Source organism: Antennarius striatus, chromosome 7 (assembly GCF_040054535.1).
Source record: "Antennarius striatus isolate MH-2024 chromosome 7, ASM4005453v1, whole genome shotgun sequence".
Classification (NCBI taxonomy): Eukaryota; Metazoa; Chordata; class Actinopteri; order Lophiiformes; family Antennariidae; genus Antennarius; species Antennarius striatus.
Window position 1 is genome coordinate 17,895,633 of NC_090782.1, and position 20,334 is coordinate 17,915,966.

Below are 20,334 nucleotides of genomic sequence, written 5' to 3' on the forward strand. Positions count from 1 at the left end.
CATTAAACTCATTACATGACACCCCAGAATGGATTTCTCCCAGCTTATAGCAGTTTATAACAAATATTAGTGGAATTGTCTGTTATCTAACCTGCTGAAGCTTTTGAATTGTTTCTGCATTAAATCCAAGGGGTTTGGGGATTAATTTAACACAGGATCATCCTTTGTGCACACTTGACAGTAATTGAATATGATTAAAGAACCTTTCATTGAAAGTTTGTACAGCTGTGATGGGCTTTCTCCTGCAACTTAAGGTAACTATGCCAAGTACATTATCAATGCACAGTAATTTATATTAGGCTCAATAATGGAGTTATAGGACTTCAAAGTGGGCCCCATGTTAAAGAGCACACTACTTTTTCGGTATGCATTTGAGAAATGAGGGAAAACTGTATAGGGGGAGGTGGAATTAAGTAGACGCACGTACGGCTTGCCAAACAATCAATACATTTTCAGTTTCTTGCCAAGATCCTCATTACTTGGCCTTAATTCTGTCGACTTTGATCTCCCTTGTTTTTGGAGGCTTTCATTTACTCCCCGCCTATCTGCATATATGTTAATCAGACGAAGAGGCATCCTTCAAGACAATGGTAGAGAAAATGAACCTTGTTGCTTTTTTTATTTATTTTTTTAATTTTTATTAGTAAGCATCTCGTGCGTCACAACTTAACAAAGCCAAGTGTTTCTTTGTTTTTTTGGGGGTTTTTTTTAAGGAGAAAAGCTGTTTTCAGTGTTTCTCATCCGTGTGGAAGGAGATTTGAGAGTGAAAAACAAGCAGAGAGAGAAGAAAATGTAAACACGATGCCAACTTCTTACAGCTGCCGTGCTGCACTTCAGAGGCTTTACCTAAAAACCGCTGCCTATTTTGGGTGAACAAGCATGGCCACTTTGGCTGCCTGTCAAACGAACACAATCTTCAAAGGACAGCATAACCCCTTGAGATGGTGGAAGGAAGGCCAATAAAGATCACCTTTTTCTTTTTTTTCTTTCGTTCTGTCTTTCTTTCTTTCTTTCTTTCTGTCGGTTCCAATGCTTTTGTCTCTGTTTTTGCCCCTGCGGTGTCCAGCCAGTGTCCCTTCTGTCCTCTTCAGGAGACAGTCTTTCATACTTTCAGTGAGTGTGGGAGACTTGCAGTGCTCTTCACTCTTCTAACGAATGTTTTTAACTTGTTCAATGAAAACTTTAGTATCAGGAAATTCATCTACGGTGCTGGGTACAATAGATCGAATCAGAGAAAGTGGCAGCTTTTAAATTTTATTTCTGGGGAGGCAAAACTTGCAATTCATGTGACCAGGAAGAGGAAAATTGAAAACGATACCACTCAAGAAGCAGCTACTGTTTTTTGCTGTAACATCAGATGTCGCTTAAAACTAGAATTTGGTTTCTATAAATTGACAAAAGACCTGAATAACTTTAGGAACATCTGGTGTTACAAAAATGTCCTATGCACTTTAGTTGATGACCACCTCGCTTTTGCAAACTTCCTGTTATAATGCACTAATTCTTATATTGTATTTCCCTTTGTTTCTTGGTGGTTAATGTTTTTGAGTGTTTCATATTTTTGAAATTTCATCTGATGAAAATTTGTAAAATGTTCTAAATGTTCTAAATGTTCTACATGTTAAATGTGATTGAAGTTTGTTTGGAAAAGATGTTTTGAGGCACTTAAATGCTTTCATCTAATGTAAAACTGCAAAATGTTTGAATGAGATTAAAGTGTTTTTGCAAAAATCAAAAAAAAAAAATCTTTCTTTCTTTCTTTCTTTCTTTCTTTCTTTCTTTCTTTCTTTCTTTCTTTCTTTCTTTCTTTCTTTCTTTCTTTCTTTCTTTCTTTTTTTTCTTTCCATCCCATCCTTTCATTCAGTGCTTTAGAGGAGTGTTGAGACCAGCAAAAGGGTCCTGTGCTGTCAAGATTGATGTTGCCTGTAGCTCTATTGATTTTGCCATTGTGGTGCTGTGTGTCCACATTAACAATGACACTCAGCTGCCTCTTTACTTGGTTGTGAGTGGCTAGTTTTAGAGCTCCCACAGCACTGTGGTCAGTATGGGGTCCTCTTACTGGCTGGCCGTGGAGACCCCACTGAGGAACAAATGAGTGCTGGAACAGACCTGAGAGTTGCACCTCGTCTTAAATGAACAGGTCAGAGTGGTGCCACAGGGGCAATCAAACACTAGCGTGACTTTAACGGGTTAGGGTTGGAGTGGATGGAGGTGAAAGTGAATGTGCGTGGGGAATGGATGTGAATTTCATTTATTTTGGGTCTTGTAGTTTCATCCTTCTTATAATTTCACGGTTTGAATTCTCTTTGTGATTATCTCTGGAACAGATAACTTTGGCTGTCTCCATATCTGGTTCTGTATTTAGGTTCTTTTGCTACTGTTAGCTGATGCGCTGTGCTGCCGACACGCCTCCATGGCCTACTTTTACAAGGCATAGATTCTTATTTGCAAGAAAATATTAAAAAAAAGAAAAAACTAAATAGGTTTTCATTGTGGCGTCTGTAAATTCAGGTTAATATAATTACTCCTATCCTCACATTGTCAAAACTAACGATAATTTTTTTTGCTGTTTTTATCCTTACTTTCCTGCCAGTATCCATATCAATAACTTTGAAACTATAATTCCAGATGGTCTACTGTAACTGGGAAAGCGGATGCAAAAAAAATATTAATTAGCCTGTCAGGGCAGCGGAGGGAGCAACCTGCTGCTCCTGCTGGGATGCACTATTATTCCAATAGGGGCCATATATTCCTCAGTGCATACAGTCACACTGCAACACACAGTCATAATAATTACTCCCTTAATCTTATTATAAGGACTCTTCAAATCACCTGTGCTAAGTTGAACATCCATTAGGGAAAGGCCTGTTGCTGTGGGTTTGCGACTCCTCCAGTTAACTGTTCATGATATCTGCACATTTGATAAAAATTAAGCTGTTTCCTGTTGAACATGCCCATGGCATTTTCATTATTATCCGATAGAACAAAGTGTCCCATGAGTAAAGTACTAGAGAAATACAAGGTAAATATACTGTAGAGTGAATCCATCCAAACACTCTGTCAGCCCCTGCTGCTGTCTAACAAAGACACACTGTGAAATTAATATTAATGGCCAATCACCTACCTAATCTAGCAGAACAGGAGCCGTTACACATCGAGCCTCCAACACGGTGAACGTCTCCTTCACCGATGACGCAGACTATTCCCAGATGCCCCCGATGGGGAGGTGTTTAAAGAGGAGCGCGGAGGTGGCAGCAGGGACCTGTCTCTGTCGTTTTCTCCTCACCGGTCTCTGATATGAAAAAGATTGATTTCCCATCACACATGGCACTGATGACTGGCACTGACTGGTGCTGATATTTCATTTTTGAAGGGCTGTTCAGTGCCTCCTTAGAGGGCTTGGTGTCCTTACACAGGATAAATCAGCTTTAATCACTTTGCTACCATCCAAAACCCTTCAGCAGAGGCACCACTCTCAGCGCTACACTATCTGCCCTATTTTGTTTCATTTTTTTAGAGTTGTTTTTTTAAATATTTTTAATTTTACTCTGTATGATTTTTTAAAATATATTATCTTAAAGGAAACACCCTCCCCTCAGGCTACCTTGTTGTTCTTTTTTAACTTGTACATTTGTTTTGTTCCTTTGTGACTCTCCACATTGCCCAGCTTAACCCTTTGTTAAAGTTTATAGCTCAGAGCTGAGAGCAGAGAGAGGAGCAGGCTCGCTGTCAGCTGGGGCTTTCTTGGTATTCCAGCAGGTCTGCCTGGCACAGCTAGAGCTGCAGCCCACTGAGGAGGCCTCCATTAGAAACAGGCTCTGGCATTATCAAGTCAGGCCTGCCGCCCACGCATACACCCACACAGAGAGGACCAACAGGCAAACATGTACATACCCATACGACTTTGGCACACACACACACACACACACACACACACACACACACACACACACACACACACACACACACACACACACACACACACGCAGTGGGAAGTTGGATGTACATGATAATCGGAACATGTGTGCGTGCACAAGGACGTGACCAGTACATGTTTCACATTTACATGAGGACACACACGTACACAATGTACACACACTAAATGAAATTGGTCAATTTTCTTTTCATAAGCCATATTTCGAGCTGAGAAGCGAGCAGCGGCGTTGCCTTGTGTTTTTGTGTTTACCCCATCTGAAGGACAATGAAAAGGTTTGCTCCAGTTCACTGAGATGTGACGGAACAAAGAGAGACAGAGAGAGAAAGAGAGAGAGAGAGAGAGAGAGAGAGAGAGAAAGAGAGAGAGAGAGAGAGAGAGAAAGAGAGAGAAACAACAAGAAGCAATAAGTTCAATAGACAATGAGTACACAAAGAAAGACAAAGATGGAAAATCGAGATTGAGCAGTTTTACATGCTCTGTTGCTGTTCTGTGCTCAGTTTTTGATGATGAATTTATCTGGTAGTGAAAGACAACAGAGTGGTCCATGTATTAAACATCAGTGCTGTTCTCTTTTCCCCTACCAGAGAGACAAGCTCTCCATGTCAGAGCACCTCAGTAATGAACCAGGCAGGAAGGCCTCTAAGCTCCACTGATCCCCTTTAGAAAATACAGAAGGAATGGCAGAGAGAGGTTAGCAGGAGAGGAGTAAGGGGTGAAACATGGATGGTGAGAGAAAACAGTAGAGGTGAAAGAAGGGAATATGTACTGACAGTGAATGTGAGAGTGAGACAGTCCAAAATAAACAGAAGAATGTGAAGAAGAAGGGGAGGGGAGGAAGGGGCAAAGCAAAAAAAAAAAGGTGAACAATATATCCCTTCATTCTGAAGAGGAGAAATTTATAGATTTATGGTCACATTGTGCTTGGCTGGACATAAGTCAGGAGATCTTCAAAAAGGTGGAAGCATGTTCAGAGGTTGTGGGGATCAGGGTTAGCTAATCCAATGGTAAGGCCAGCTGTGGGTCAGACATTCAGAGCTCCTTGTCCAAATCCCCACTGGTGTTCTTATACAAACAATACCGATGTGCAGGCCTCAGCTAACCCAGCGTTCAGCCGACTAACTCTCCCGATGCTGGCCTGGGATTCTCGGGTCACTCTTCTTGAAAGCTCTTAAATTTATCCTCGCATCAGCACGGGCTGGTTTGTTTTGATGGTGAGGGGTGGGGAGGAATTTATTGAAGACAGTCAAGGGAAAAGAAAGCAGGAGAGCAACAGACAGGGAGGGGGAGAGAGAGAGAGGGAGTGAGAGAGAGAAAACGAGATAATGAAATAATTTCTGCGGGGATGTGCTTTGCTCCTCGGGGTCAGATTGTGCTGAGGCTGTCGGAGTTATGCAGAGTCAGTGGAAGAAGTAGATCACAGCAATCCTCCAACACGCTGGATAGGTGGAGATCAATTAGCCTTATCTAACAAACTACTCATGATAAAACCAAAGCAACAAAAACAAAACTTGCTGACGCGACAAATAATAAGAGGCAGAAGCAGAGTGATGACGTAAAGACTTTACTTAGTTGAAGGATGCAGTATTACAGTTGAGATGGCTTCCTCTTTTTTCCCCCCAATAAAAGAATAACACTGTTATTGCAACGTCTGTGACATTTACACAGATGGAAGCAGCACCTACTCATCGTTTAAACAGAATATCAGAAATGGCTTTTAACATGGCACATATGACATTAAAATCCAGTGTTCGTTGCAGGACAGAATGACCCTGTAGACGTTTTGCTGTTGTTACGTCTAACCTCGTACTCGCCTTTTTATATGTTAATGTAGAGGAATTTGGCTAAACACATTCATCCTCACTATACTTTTTAGAAACACACCCATCCTGACCACTCGCGCTCGTCACGTAGCCTAGGTGGATCAGCAAAGGTTACTGTTGGACACAGAATGGAAAGGTCAGAAATCATGTTTAGTTTTCCTGAGGCCGTGATGTAATTTCAGCCAGCAGATTGTGTCCAGATGAGCAAGCAGGCAGGCCAGGCCAGTGGTGGAGATGCTCATGCAGAAGGAAGCCAGGCGGGGAAGGGGACAAGGTTATCCAGTCAGCCGCTGTCTCTCAGCCCCTCCGCTGTCACACTTAATAACACCCTCTCCCTTATCACCACAACAATCACCTTGAGAAACAAACTTGTCTTCTTTTTTTATTGAGGGATGAAGATAGGGAAGAGATGGCCCCCCGAATTCATGCGGTCTGCCATTGTCATTACAGCATCTTTTGCGGACAGACAGATTGAAGATCAATTCAGAGCTCTGAGCTTTAAAATGCTCTCTCTCTCTTTCTCTATCTCTTTTCTGTCTTGCCCCTGTTCTGCTGCCCCTTCTATACCTTCTGAATACATCAAACTTGGTTTCTTACTGGGACATAAGTTCCTGAATCACACAAAAGTAACGTTTGATGTTCGACTTGTCATTTTCGACAGTTAATTGAGATAATCTAAGATCTCAGTAGTAAGAAATGCTAATAAATCATTATGTTGTTGATACAAGCTGCTGTCACACACCCTAAATGAACCTTTCCTTGTTTCACTTCCAATTCCTGTCAGATTTATTGAATATATGTTAAATATTCACGTTGTTTTATTGCATATTAAGAATAAATGCCAGATATAAATACACTTTCTATTTTGCTGTATAGTGTAGGTTATTTTTTTAAATCATGCATCTGTGGCCATATTCCCAAATTGATGCTGGTATTAATTAAAGATTTTCTTACTGGAAATTGTTTTATCAGAGTTTTAGGTGGGGACTTTTGGGTTATTGGGTGTTTTTGTTGCTACAACAAAACAACAACCGTCTGGCAGATAAAGCCTAAAAACCATGTGAGGTTTCTGTTCCTCCAGATAAAAAAATAATTTTGTATGCAGAGGATTACGGTCAGAAAAGAGGTGATCACCTGTAGGCATACGTCTCACAAGCATACATCGACAGTGTGTGAATACTCTGTCTGAAGGAAAAGAAAATAGTTCCACAAATGCTTTGGGATCTTTAGTTACAACATTACGGCCACGGGCAGTTTGAGACGTCCTCAAATATCATCTCTGTAATTATGAAACATTCTAGACAGGATGTACGTTAAGATTTTCCCTGTCAGTGTGAAGACATTGACATGATGTTACTAAAAGAGTAATTACATGCCAGTTCTTTAATTGCATCAGACACATTTCACTATTCATTTTACAGGCACCTGCCTGTTGGGGAGGGGGTTGTGAATGCAAGCAGTAATCTCATGGTGCTATTACACACTTCATAAAACCTTCTATTCTCAGTGTGTGTTACATTAACAAAGAGCCTTGCTGTGCCAACCTACTTAGAATAAACAGTATACGTACGGTGGCACAGACATGGAACCTTCTCATTTTATTGACTGCTTTGTTTTGTCTCACTTTAAAAGAAACCCTATGTGTAGTACATTAAAGAAGGCAGTCAGTTACATCTCCTGTTCAGATCTTTTTTCTTAATCTCATCTGTATTGAGGTATTGTCGATTTTAAAGCCAAAAAAGTCTTTAAGTCTTTAAATTCTGTCTAATTGAACGAAAATAATTAAAACTGTTTCAGTTTTTTCTGGTAATCGTTCCAGGAAGAGTCAGCTTTTACAAAAATATACTTATACACTCAGATTGTAAACAGATTATGACAATGACAAACCTATACCTAAGGCTAAAAGTCTATTTGTGTGTGTGTGTGTGTGTGTGTGTGTGTGTGTGTGTGTGTGTGTGTGTGTGTGTGTGTGTGTGTGTGTGTGTGTGTGTGTGTGTGTGTGTGTGTGTGTGTGTGTGTGTGTGTGTGTGTGTGTGTGTGTGTGTGTTTTGAGAGCTATGATTGCTGTGGAGCTGGAGGAGGCCAAGCAATGGCTCTGATTGGAGGCCTTCGCCAAATCACTGCAATCACCCGTTTGCTCCTTCTCTCTGCTTTAATGACACCACTTCATAAAGAACCTGGCTCAAACACACACCTACACACACACACACACACACACACACACACACACACACACACACACACACACACACACACACACACATGCTATGGGGTCAGCCACAACAGATTGGACGGGCCACAGCAGGCCTCTGAACAGGGAGAGGAGGTCCACTAGCAGATGGGTGGAGATTAAAGCAGACTGGGGACATGCAGACATAACTGAAACCCAGACTCTCATATAAATATAACATATTAGAGTCACATGCTCCATTTGAGTCTCTCTGAGTAAGACAAAGGTCGTCATGATCGCATATTCAGCATATATGATAACTGAGGAATAATCATTTACACAAGTAGAAATATAGTCGAAATATTTTGTCTTTACTCCCTGGTCTCTGTTCACTGCTGACTAATAATAATCATTAATAATATTGTGGGAACTATTATTGTTATTTGGGAAACCTACACTCCACGTGAATAGAAAACATTTTTGTGAAAACATGGCAAGAGAAACATAAATTTAAGGCAGATGAAACCTTTGATTTTGATTTTCCCACCTCATAATACAGGTGGTGTACAGGTGGTGTGAGGGATTTACATGTGTTTCATGAGATAGGAAGAAAATCTGTGTCTGGTCTTCTCCATTTCTTTCTTTTTTCTTTGTACGCAACTGTTAACTGACATCATGACTAAAATGAATCTTTTTTCTTTTTAACTTTCACAGCTATGCTGATGACACACATTTGTATATTTTGGTGATAATAATGTGATGCATTCTATGACCACTGGAAACAGTAGTCATACCTGGATGAACAATACTGTTTTGAGACAAAATTAAGAAAAATCTGACCACAAAAAATTAATGGACATTTGGCAACTCGAACATATGAGGACAAGCTGTTTTTCCCTTGAATACTATTAATAATTTTAATGCAATTTAAAAATAAATTTGCAACAATGGGTATTATAGAAAGATCTCTACCTATTCACATTTCTCACCATTTTCAGAATTGTACGCTAAACAGCATTATTTATGAAGACAGTTCATTAAACTGATTATTAGCTACACAGAATTATTAAAACATCATCTTGATGAACTTCGTAGGTAAGTAGGTAGTGACTTTCACACATTCTACAACACAGCATGTGAGAGAAAAAAATAATACAGATAACCATCAATACACAAAAGAGAAAACAACTGCACTACAGAGACAAGATAAATACAAAACGCAGATGCACAATCGAGAACTAAAGAGCACACATTAACAAACACATAAGAGCACACATTAACATTAACATATAAATGCACCACTTAATAACATGTAAATACATACCAAGGAAACATAATACACAATTAAACAGACATACAAATACTACACCTAATCAAGCAGAAATATAACAAGCAGAAATTTAGAGTGAGCTTGATGTCCACATGATGGGCGAGGCACATCCATCATAACATCATGACACATGTCATTATCCCATTGACGCCGATGTTCCACCACAGTGTACACAACGGTAAAACCTACTTTTAAATGAATAAATATGTAACTTGTGCAGTGGGGTATTACATACGTAACACTCTATTATTATTTAACTTTTAGTCACTATTTTTTTGTTAGCTAGGTAATCACACCAATGGTGGACAGCAATATACTATCAGCCCAATGGCAATACAACCATTGATATGTTATTTTCCCACTACAGGCAATTCATTGAATGCAGAGTTGATAAAAACAAACTAATAAAATCAAAGCATTTGTCCTGGATATTGTTGTGACATTGACCTATTTCTGCTACCTGCTGCTGGCTAGGGATAGAATTTATTTAATTCACCAGCATAGATTTTTACCCATCTTTGTCAAGTGGCCGGTGATAATCTGGACTCTGTCTGAATCTCGATTGTGTCTCCATATGTCTCCCTCCAATCTAACCTCTCCTTTCCTCTCTCCATCTCACCGTATTAACTCCATTAACCTCTCATATCAGCCTCTGTCTTTCTCGCTGTCAGTCCCTGCCACTCACTACATCATGCTACCATTGGACTGGAAAGGACACCTTCTTCTACCAAATGATTCCAGCGGAGATAAGGAGGTAGTGGATTAAACAGAGATTAGTACTGCATGCCACAATAATGCAGTTCTACAGAATATTTCATCTGCATAAAATTTGCCTCTGATAATGTCTCTGTTGCCTGTTACCTAAACTGTGGCAGCTATTAAAACATTGAAAACAGATAAGGACAGAGGACACAGGATGAGGAGGACTATCATCAGAGGGCATGCTTGTGATGCACCATTAGGGAATGCCAACATTGGTTCAATGGGCACCGTAAAAAGGCTTTTAAATAAGGCCCAGCCACATCTCACGTGCCTTTCCCATCTCATCTGCTGAGACGACAAATAGTGTTTCGAAAGACGCACGCACTGTGACACAGTCCCATGGCTGCCCACCCGCTCACTCTCCATCCACCATCTTTACACCCATCTGCCAGTCAAACGAGTGCAGAGGTAATGGAGAGAAAAGCAGTCATTCTGGGGTTGTAAAACTGCAATAGGCGAAAAGATGATTGGGACAACCTTCGCTTTGATGCATGAAGGAAAGAGTGTTTTAACATTCAAAAATGTCTGTGTGTCTGTGTGTGTTTTCCTGACTGAGTCATTATTGCAGATGGTGTTGATAATCCTCTCGCCATGTCATGGTTCAGGTTTATCGTAGCAATGAGTTTGGATTACATCCTTGTTGCGCTCCTCTTTTCTCACTAGATCTCTCACACCTCTTATGTGCAGTACTATCCAACTTTGTTCTTACCCCCAATGTGTGTTTTGTTTACATCTTCTACCCTTTATTCTTGTTCTTTTTCTTACTCTGTTGACTTTTTGGCCCTGTCTCTCACAAATGAGTCTATTAGGTAAAGTAGTTTTGTCAAGGATGATTGGCAAATTAATCTTTGTACAAAGAAAAGGATAAGCATACCCCCTGACACTCTAGTTTATAGGGGCTTGTGACCATGTCCAAAGACAGGCAATATCTTGATTGCTTCTTTGCCATAAACATGAAGAGGGCCCCCACAAAGAATAGAGTGACAGCTGGGGTTGTATCGAGCAACGACGAGAAAAAAGAAAGAAGCTTCAAATGATGACCGTAGCGTTTGCTACAGGAACTCTGACCTGACACTCGAACCAATTTCAGAACTTCAAAGAGCACTTTGATAGTGAGGGAGTCATTGGGTGAGATCTGAGAGGCCAAGCTGTCTTTTCATTTTAGATTACCTACTGGCTTGGACTTAGACTAATGACAGAGGTAGCATGGTGTCTTGATAAGGGAGATATCCCATCTGGAGCAGATGTTATTTGCTATAGAAAGACAACAGCTGATAGAGATCCACAAACATGTTTTTTCATTATTGTACTGCAAATATTTTTCCTTACTATCCTCGTACAGCAATAAACCTGTCACAAAGTCCAAAACATCGCACAACTTCACGTGAAATATAAATAAGCCTATTTTTTACCTATTGATTTTTCCACCATTGGGGAAGCAAATGTCCTGGATGTTGTTGATGTGGGAGATATTGTTGGTCCACATTTTTTTGCTCTTTAAAGTCACTGGTGATTTTCTGGAAATTTGTAAGGGCAAAGAAAAGAGTCTGATGTTCAACTCTAATATTAAGAAAATGTTTGGACTGGTTCAGGGACATCTGCTTAGCGTTAATGTTATAAGGGAATCAGGGAGCAGTGCTGCATAATGTGCTTTAGGGAAAGGTACAGCCCTCAACAGCTGCCTGCCTAGACTACTGGTAGACATCAACCTAAAACACGTAATTGGAAGCAGGGATTGAGGAGTTAGTTAGACCTTCCAGAGCAAGCATAAGCGTCCTGTTGGGTTTCTCTGTCTGTTAAAGCACTTTGAAATGTCTGCTGATGTGATTAAGCGCTATACAAATAAAGGATGATTGATTGATTGATTGATTCCTGGATGTTAAAGTCAAATCTCGAAGCACTGCTGTGACCATCTTTCTCTTGCTGTTGGCGGAAGGCTTTCCTGAGAAGATTTGACATGTTAATCTGATCTGGTCTTTCAGTCTAAAGCAGCTCTATTTGACAGGGACCAGTCTGACACAGCAAGGGCAGCAGCCAGTGACAGTAGAAACATTTTGAAACTGTATATCAGGTGTAGGAAAGGAAAGATGGGGAAAGGTTGAGATGTCTTCCTTTGGATGAGAAACATATCTTTGTGCCCTTGCTGTATCAGCTATCATTACAACCACAACTCTTCCAAAACACACTTGCTATCCTATCTTACGCCTGATAGGAACAGATTTGACATGTTCCTGCTGTCAGGATGGGACAGCATGTTTCAGCGGTATTGTGTATGTAATGATAGCTGGAACAGCAATGGTATCAAGAGACACTTCTTATCCTAGGTCAAGGAGGGACTGGAGGTTGGGAAGCTGAGGGAATGACAAAATCCCCAGCTTGCTGGTTGTCATTTTTCCTCAGATAGTTCCCTTCTCTTCCCCCATCCTTCCTCCATCTTTCCATCATCCTCTTATTTTAAGAAACTATTCTTGGTCTCCCAACATGTACAATCTGAATTATTTATCTGAAGAAACAGGAACCCTGTACAATAGTGAAACAGGAATTTATTGCACTTGTTTCTTAAACAAAACGTAGATGTTACTGTGTTAACACTCCCACTAGGGCTTGGCATTTAAATTGTAAGGCAATTTTGTAAATTGACCTATATTCAACTAAACCATATATTGATTTTGATTTATGAAATTTAGCTTATTGAGGGACACTGCCTTAGAAATCAATTCATCTTATTTGAGATGCATGCATCTGACATGTCACATAAATGACACATGAGGATGTCCTATCAGTGTAAGACGCTGTGATGATTAATCCATCCATAACACCTCATTCTCCTCTGTTCCATTCTTCTGCTGATCCCTCCCTCCTTGTAGTCTGTTGTAGCCTGGGAGTCAGTGGTTCTGTCAGTGTGCGATTCCACGAGTTGCTGACTTATCTCTTCTCTTCTTATTGTGTATGATGAGGCCAAATAGCCTGTTTGTACTTTTATCACATGAACACAAACAGAACATTTGAAGCTGAAAGAAATCAGCTTTATCTCAGTACAAAATGAATGTGATCTACACCTGCAGAGAAATAACGTGCAGCAGCAGCACAGAGGAAAGAAAGGGTTCTGTCAAAATCTTCAGCTATTTTGCACCAATGTGTCAGTGAAATCCTTTCTGTTCTCCTGTGTGCATGTCAAGCTGCCTTACCTTCAATCTGGATAACATTAATGAAAGGTGAAAGAGGGAATAATCAAAGTTCACAAAATTTTACTCTTGATACAGATGCGTGTTCTCACACTGCTGGCACTGGAGATCTCCTCGCTGCTCAGCTCAGCGCTGATCTGACATTACGATTCAGTGCTACATTTCTCTCTCCAGCTCCATCATCTCGCTTTCTCTCATTTCCTCGATGCCCTAGCACTCCCCCCGGCTATACCTCTGTCCACTCAGCCTGCTTGCCTGACTGCAGCTAAAGGGTAAATGTAGCTCAGGGGATGTGCACTACCTCTACCACAAGGTCTTAGTACCCACAATGGGACCTTGACCTCTCAGAATCTTGATCTTGCTCTTCTCTGCCCACCTCCTCTTTGACTTTCTTCCCAGCACCTCTCTTTATCCCTCTAATTAGTGACGTCATCAAGAGAGACAGATGGAATGCACCTCTAAAAGTACAAGTCTCACAAGTCAACTCTCGCTAAACACAGTATTGGTCAAAAGTTCACTTATGATCCAGAATAACAGTTAATAATGCAAGACTGGAAGACAATAGCAGAAATCGTCCTCTGTGATACACCGTGCAGAACTGATTTAACATGCATATGCTTGAATTAATTATGGGACTTGTTACTCTGTACGTACTATGTCATGTTTTACATTGTGACATTAGTAAACTGATATCTATGGCCATCTGTCTGCTTATTTACATGAAAAAGAAAGCAAAGATTTACATAAATGTACCTAAAACGGCTAAAACACCACATTGGTTAAAAGAACAGTTCAAGCAGAATGAAAGAGTTATACACATTAAGATCAACAGGCATACAATGTGTGGACAAAGTAGACTCAAAATTTGAAAAATTACTAAACGTTGTAAATATTGTTTTTCTCTGACCATCCAACTGGAAGAAGACCCATAAATCACCAGGGGGTTATACATCTCACCAATGGATGGATGGATGGATGGATGGATTGATGGATGGATGGATGGATGGCCAGATAGATGGATGGATGAATGGTCAATAGAAGTTGGACACTTTGGAGGGAGGAAGGAGAGACCACACACCCACACAAACACATACACACACACGCACGCACGCACACACACACACACACACACACACACACACACACACACACACACACACACACACACACACACACACACACACACACACACAAAAGAATTAAAGATACAAGAAGACTGTTCACAGACAAAATGTTGAGAAATACACACAATTCTCCATGCAGTTTAGAAATTGCATTCTACCACTAACTCTGTCGTTGGACTATGACTCTTAAACTGTAATTGGTCAATGTGTCTCATCTGAGCTCATGCATGAGTACGGATATGGCACCCGAAGAACATTTCCGGGCCTCCTGTCTACATGGGGACCCACAGAGCTTACAGACATTCAATTATTTTATCTGACTTGCAGCCAGGATTTGGTGAAAATAGCCACCTACCTGGAACAAAGTTGTCCTATATCCTTGAATGCAATACAGGAGAAAAAAAATCTTTATTTGTTGGCAGCCAGGTTGCTGGCCCTGCAAATTATACATGACCACAGGTGTTATTGATTCTCTCTTGTTTTTCTCTGTCTCATAACACATCGTTAGAGGAAAGTTGGCTCAGCGTACTCTCACAAATTGTTTCGTAAACATAAAGGAAAAAAGACCGATCCAGAAGCTGCCACATGTAACAAAATATGTGTTCCCAGTCTGTTATATCTCTCTTTAACTCAATTTATTGTGACTCCATGGTTTTAAATCCCATATAAATCCCAGGAACGTCTTTCTTTTGCTGATTTTGTGCCACAGGAAAACCATTCACAGTTAACTGTATTTACATACAGCTGCTACAATGAATTTGCAGCAATATTATTTCTGTTTGTTTCTTCATCAGCTTTGACAGGGAGGAATGATGTCCGAATAAACATACATTTAAATGTATTTCTCCTAGTTTGTAGCAGCTCTATTTATTCTGTCCTCCATTCCTCCATGTGGTGCACTTGTTCTTGAGTGAAATTTAAAATATTTCTCCACATGATGTGTAAATGCTGCAAGACTTACAAAAATTAGCAGTGTTAAAGTACATGTTGTCAATGGAGGGAGAACTCAATGTATGCCCTCTGCTGCTTATCTGAACATTGGGAACGTGGACAGAATGATTAGGTTGTCTAACTGCAAGCATCTACCCCTCTAGGTTACCTATTTCTTATTTTATATAGCACTTTCTCACTTCAAATAGTTTAAAAGGGTAAGACTAACTAGGGGCTGTATGTGACTGCACGGTAAACAGAAACAAGCAAGAGTTCTACAAAGAATTTGTCATTTTAAATAAATTAGTTTGGGGAGAATCAACCTCAGCTTTTGTCCCTCTTCAGCCCTTTCTCTCAGAATAAGCAGAAAAAAAATCATTCCTGACCTAAAGTGGGAGTGTTGCTGCTCACCTATAAAACCTGTAAACCTGTGAGAGCACCTAACAGCGTGTGGTCCCCAGTTTCTCCATTAGAAAGCCAGCTTGGCATTCTGGGGGAGTAATTGGCTGGATGGGGTTTCAGCAGGCTTAGCCACCCTGCTGGCATAACAAGCATGTCTGTCCCCATCCCTGAGTTGCTGCTGCACGAGGCAGGACCGGAGCCAGCTCAACTGCTGCCACGTCCTCTTCAAAGCCTGCAGAGAAACCAGGGATGGCAGCAGCTGTTGTCCCAGGGGAGCTACAGGAATTCAGGTCCTCTGGTCATTAGTGAGAGGCAGTGTACTGGGATGAACCTGGGTCATAAACAGCTGTGAGACCCCCATCATCCCTCAACTCTTCATTCCTCTGACGCTACCAAGGAAGATTGCATATTTCAAGATGAGATAAGAGGTAATCAGTTAAATATTTTTTTAAAAACCTCACTTTAGAGGTAAGTCCAACTTGCGTTCTATTATATGGACATAAAATGATTAACAGATTTACAAGCACTGTAGATGATGGGACACTGTAGATGATGAACTTATCTGGCTATCACTGTTGGTAGTAGATATTAGACACTTTGAAATGACAGCTGTTTGCAATAGCATTTAAAAAGAGATGATGACATTATTAAACATTTACATTCCCAATAGTCATTAATCTTCAATCCAGGAGGTCTGCCATAGGAGGCAGGTTTGTGATGAATTTGTGAAGTTCTGCCATCAAATATTTCATACTTGAATTTGTTTTCACAGTTAAGTTAAGATAATCCAAATATCACATGCTCTATTTGTTTTTATACTTACAGCTGAAATATTTCCTGGATGCATTCTTTGCTTGGAATAAAAGGTGTAAGACTTCATTTTCATAAGATTTAGGGGCACTTTTGAAATTTCCACATTCTGTAAACCGAATATAAAAATCTGTTCTTATGTGAACATCGACTGTTTGCTTTGTCCTCGCAGCAGCTCTCTTGTTTGTGTTTAGGAAGCATACTGTGTGTGTATATGTACACAACGCCAGGCCTGTTGTGATACCATATGACTTAAGAATCACTGACATTTGGTGTGTGCTGAGACCTAAGCCGCTGCTGAGCACAGATGCCTGTGTGTGTATGATACAGAATGTGAACATGTGGAGGGCACCACATAGGTCTGGATCGCTGTCAGCACTCATGATACGATGTCTCTGGTTTTTATTATGACTGTATATCATTCTGTGAAATACATACATAATACATGTTTCCCCGTCGTTATTAATGGATCACTTTGTAGAGAGGCTGGATGGGAAATGCTCAGCTATTAAAAGGAAAAAAAACAAAAAAACAAAGAGTGACATTACTATAAATGGCACAAAAATTATTTAAATCAAGCTCAAATACTTGCCAATTGCCTTTTTTATGGAGCAATTTTATTGTACATTTTATTGTATATAAAATAATTAATAACAGATTTGATGAATTATATAGAAATATGCAGTAAGCACAAATGTAATTAAATAATTAAATAATAACAATAAATAAATATGTTTTAAATTTACATTATGTTACATACTTCTATCAAAATTCTTTTTAATAATCTATTGTTGTTGGTCTAGACTTCATGTCAGAACTTGACAAGCTTCCCAATATTGTTCATCATGTTGTGTTTGTAAGATAACCCTGTCTTACACACTTTACAAGACAACTTCAGAATTGTGTATTGAACCATGTAAAAACTTTCAATATCTCAGTTATTGAATAGCATTGAAGCTGCCTAAGGTCAGACCATTGTTGGTTGTGATGTTATTCAATTTTTTTGCAAGAAAAAAAACAGCTATTAAAACCTGATACTTTTAAAACAAGGACCAACATGTAGTCTGATGTTAATTGTGGGTAATTCAACAGACTGGACATGAGCTCTATGTTGCTGCTCCATGCAGCTCTGCCAAAAGGCCTGACAGAGAAGAATTTGGTTCTCTCTCTTCTTGCATTTTCCTCTGTTCGCTTTACATGCTTTGTTAAATGGGACTGATGGAAGCACCCTGGCCATTACTCACCATGTTGCCTGGCTAATTTCTGTGCTCTTACAAGTACAGAGATGTCAAATAGAGGCAGCAGGCTTACCTTTGCTTCCCCAGAGATCATTAATCCTTTGGCCGGTGCAGTTCCTGTCTGCAATGGCTCACCTGGTTCATGGCGCAGTTTTTTTTCCCCATGTTATCTCTTCTGGTTCCTAGTCAGCACCCATAACCAACAAAGTCTAAAAGAGATTAAAAAGTCTTTAAGCATATAAGGTCTTTTCTTAGGAGGATAATTACAGAATCATTTCAGAGTTTAAAAAAGGAAAATTAAGGAGGTGGACAAATTGGTGTTTTCAAACAAAAAAGGGATGGGAAAAGGGATTAAAGCTCCTACAGAGATTTGTCAGCATGACCTTTACACAGAAATTCTGGTTTATTTTTTTTAATGACCAGCGAACATTAAAAACACCTTGTTGCTTTGAAGCTATTTGGCATCACTAGAGGTCTGTGAAAATATACATTTATTTGTTTTATCTTGTTACAGATTCCAGTTTTTATTCTACATCTTTTGTCTCGGACAGATAATCTACTATTGCTAATGATAATAAGACCCAATGTCTCCCACAGGATCTGCTCAGATGATTCAGGTCAGAGATTCCAGAAAATTCACTCAGGAGATTTAGATTTAGTAGGTTTACTTCTTTTTCTTCTTCTATTTATATTTAGTAGGTTTACAATGGAAGAAATACTATTCATTGAATGCCACTTTGTGAGCAACTCCAGTTTAAAATTTATTTTGGTGAGCAATATCTTACTAGTAGATGAACGTTTTATGTTTTAGCTTAGGTGAATCTATCTTGCTCACCACATTTGATAGACAAAAAGCCTGACTTGATTCCAAGCAACATAGAAATAAATCAATGTGTTATCTCCTCTAATGCTGAAGGCTTTACAGTGACTGTTTTCGTTTTTTTAAAAGTTTTATTTGCACGATCAAAACATCCTTTGAGCTTTCAGACGATAATATTCTCCTTGCATATCTGCATTCAGGTGTGAGGGTGATTGTAGTGAAAGTCTTCTTGAAGTGTTACTAATGAAACTTTACACATACACTAATTATGACCAACATCTAGATCAATAGGTTGACTGTTAAAGGCCATGACCATTAATTAAAGGTATGTTGGCTTTCCAACCCATTACAGTCCAAAGCATCAAACAATCATGCTTTTCCTGGAAAATTACAAATTTCCAATAATATGATATGACATGATTAGGTCACGTATCTCCCCAAACACAATTGATCATCAATCCCTAAGTTAAAACTGCCAAATACTCTTGTGACAGTCTATGTGATAGAAATGACAGCTGCTTTAACAGAGCTACAGTATGTTGTATTTGCAATCATTGGAAACTATAAGATATGATATGATACATGATACATGATACATGACACATGATATGATATGATATATTATATATATGATACATATTTTCTCACTTTTTGTCAGCTGTACTGTTGTATTTTCTGTCAGATTTTTAAAAAAATTAATTCCTGTATTTCCTGGCATTTCTCCTGTTTCAAGTTGAAGAACACATCCTCATCCAGCAGAGTTTTTGGAATGTGAAGGTGGAGGTGCTATTGGGCATAGAAGGGAATCAAGGGAGGTGGACTTTAGATTACCTTTGCAATTTCAAGAGAGATTGCAGCTTATAATGATCCCTGATGTTCCCAGGAAAGGTCAGCTGAAATTGCAACAAGCGTAATTAGTAGCTTATCAATAATGCATCCATGGGTTCAGTGGGTGTGTAGTCTCAGTCTACATGAGTGTGTGCTTGACTGTGTGTGTTTTGAAAGAGAGTATGCTTGGGAAGGCAGGTGTTTCAGTGTGAATATCTCCACACCTGTGCGTATCAAGGGAAGACCATGGAGATCTCTCCTCCTGGCACTCATTACCATTAAGACATCCACACATCAATCAGAGGGGCTGATGGGAGATTTGGCGTTCAGATCCTGGTGAACCAACAAGTCGTCACAAAACTTCAAGAGATATGAGCATTAAGTCAATTACTATTGATCACAGTGTCAAAATTATGGGCCATAAGGGGGTCAGAATATGAGATAAGGTTGAATTTTGCATTCAGTGTGTAGAAAATATTGGCTTATTATGCATAAATGGTATCAGCTCTCACATAATCATGAGTTAATTATATAGTAGTGGAATATTTTCCTTCAAGCAGCATTCAGGTCCAGTCTCAATCTGTGTTGGCTACAGTCGGATGTCAAGACCGCCACTATAGCAAGTGTATAATACTTTCTCTTAAAACTTCCAAGATGTGTATAAAGTGGCAACGGTGATGACTAGGAGTTAGTTGTGATACTTTTAAGTGATCTTTTATTTGTGTTTTTCTCTACATCATTCAATTAAACTGTTTGTGTTAGCAAGTAACCATGGTACACAATGATGCAAGTTTGTCTTATTGCGTCTGTCTCACTCGACAATCATCTTCACTAATTATATTTCTTAGGGTTGCATCAGTTGTGATCATAAAGAAGGTTCTTGTTTCCCTCTTTCTTGGTCAACTCTGTTTCAATTTTCCTCCTTCATGTTGCACATAGACACCAGGGCTGATGAAGCAATAACTAACTTTTACTGAG

General features: G+C 39.6%; 1 protein-coding gene across 1 annotated transcript in view; it reads left to right on the forward strand.

Moving 5' to 3' along the window:
- Positions 1-20,334, forward strand: part of celf5a (cugbp, Elav-like family member 5a) — a 185,088-nt gene that overhangs the window by 102,479 nt on the left and 62,275 nt on the right. The window lies entirely within an intron of this gene.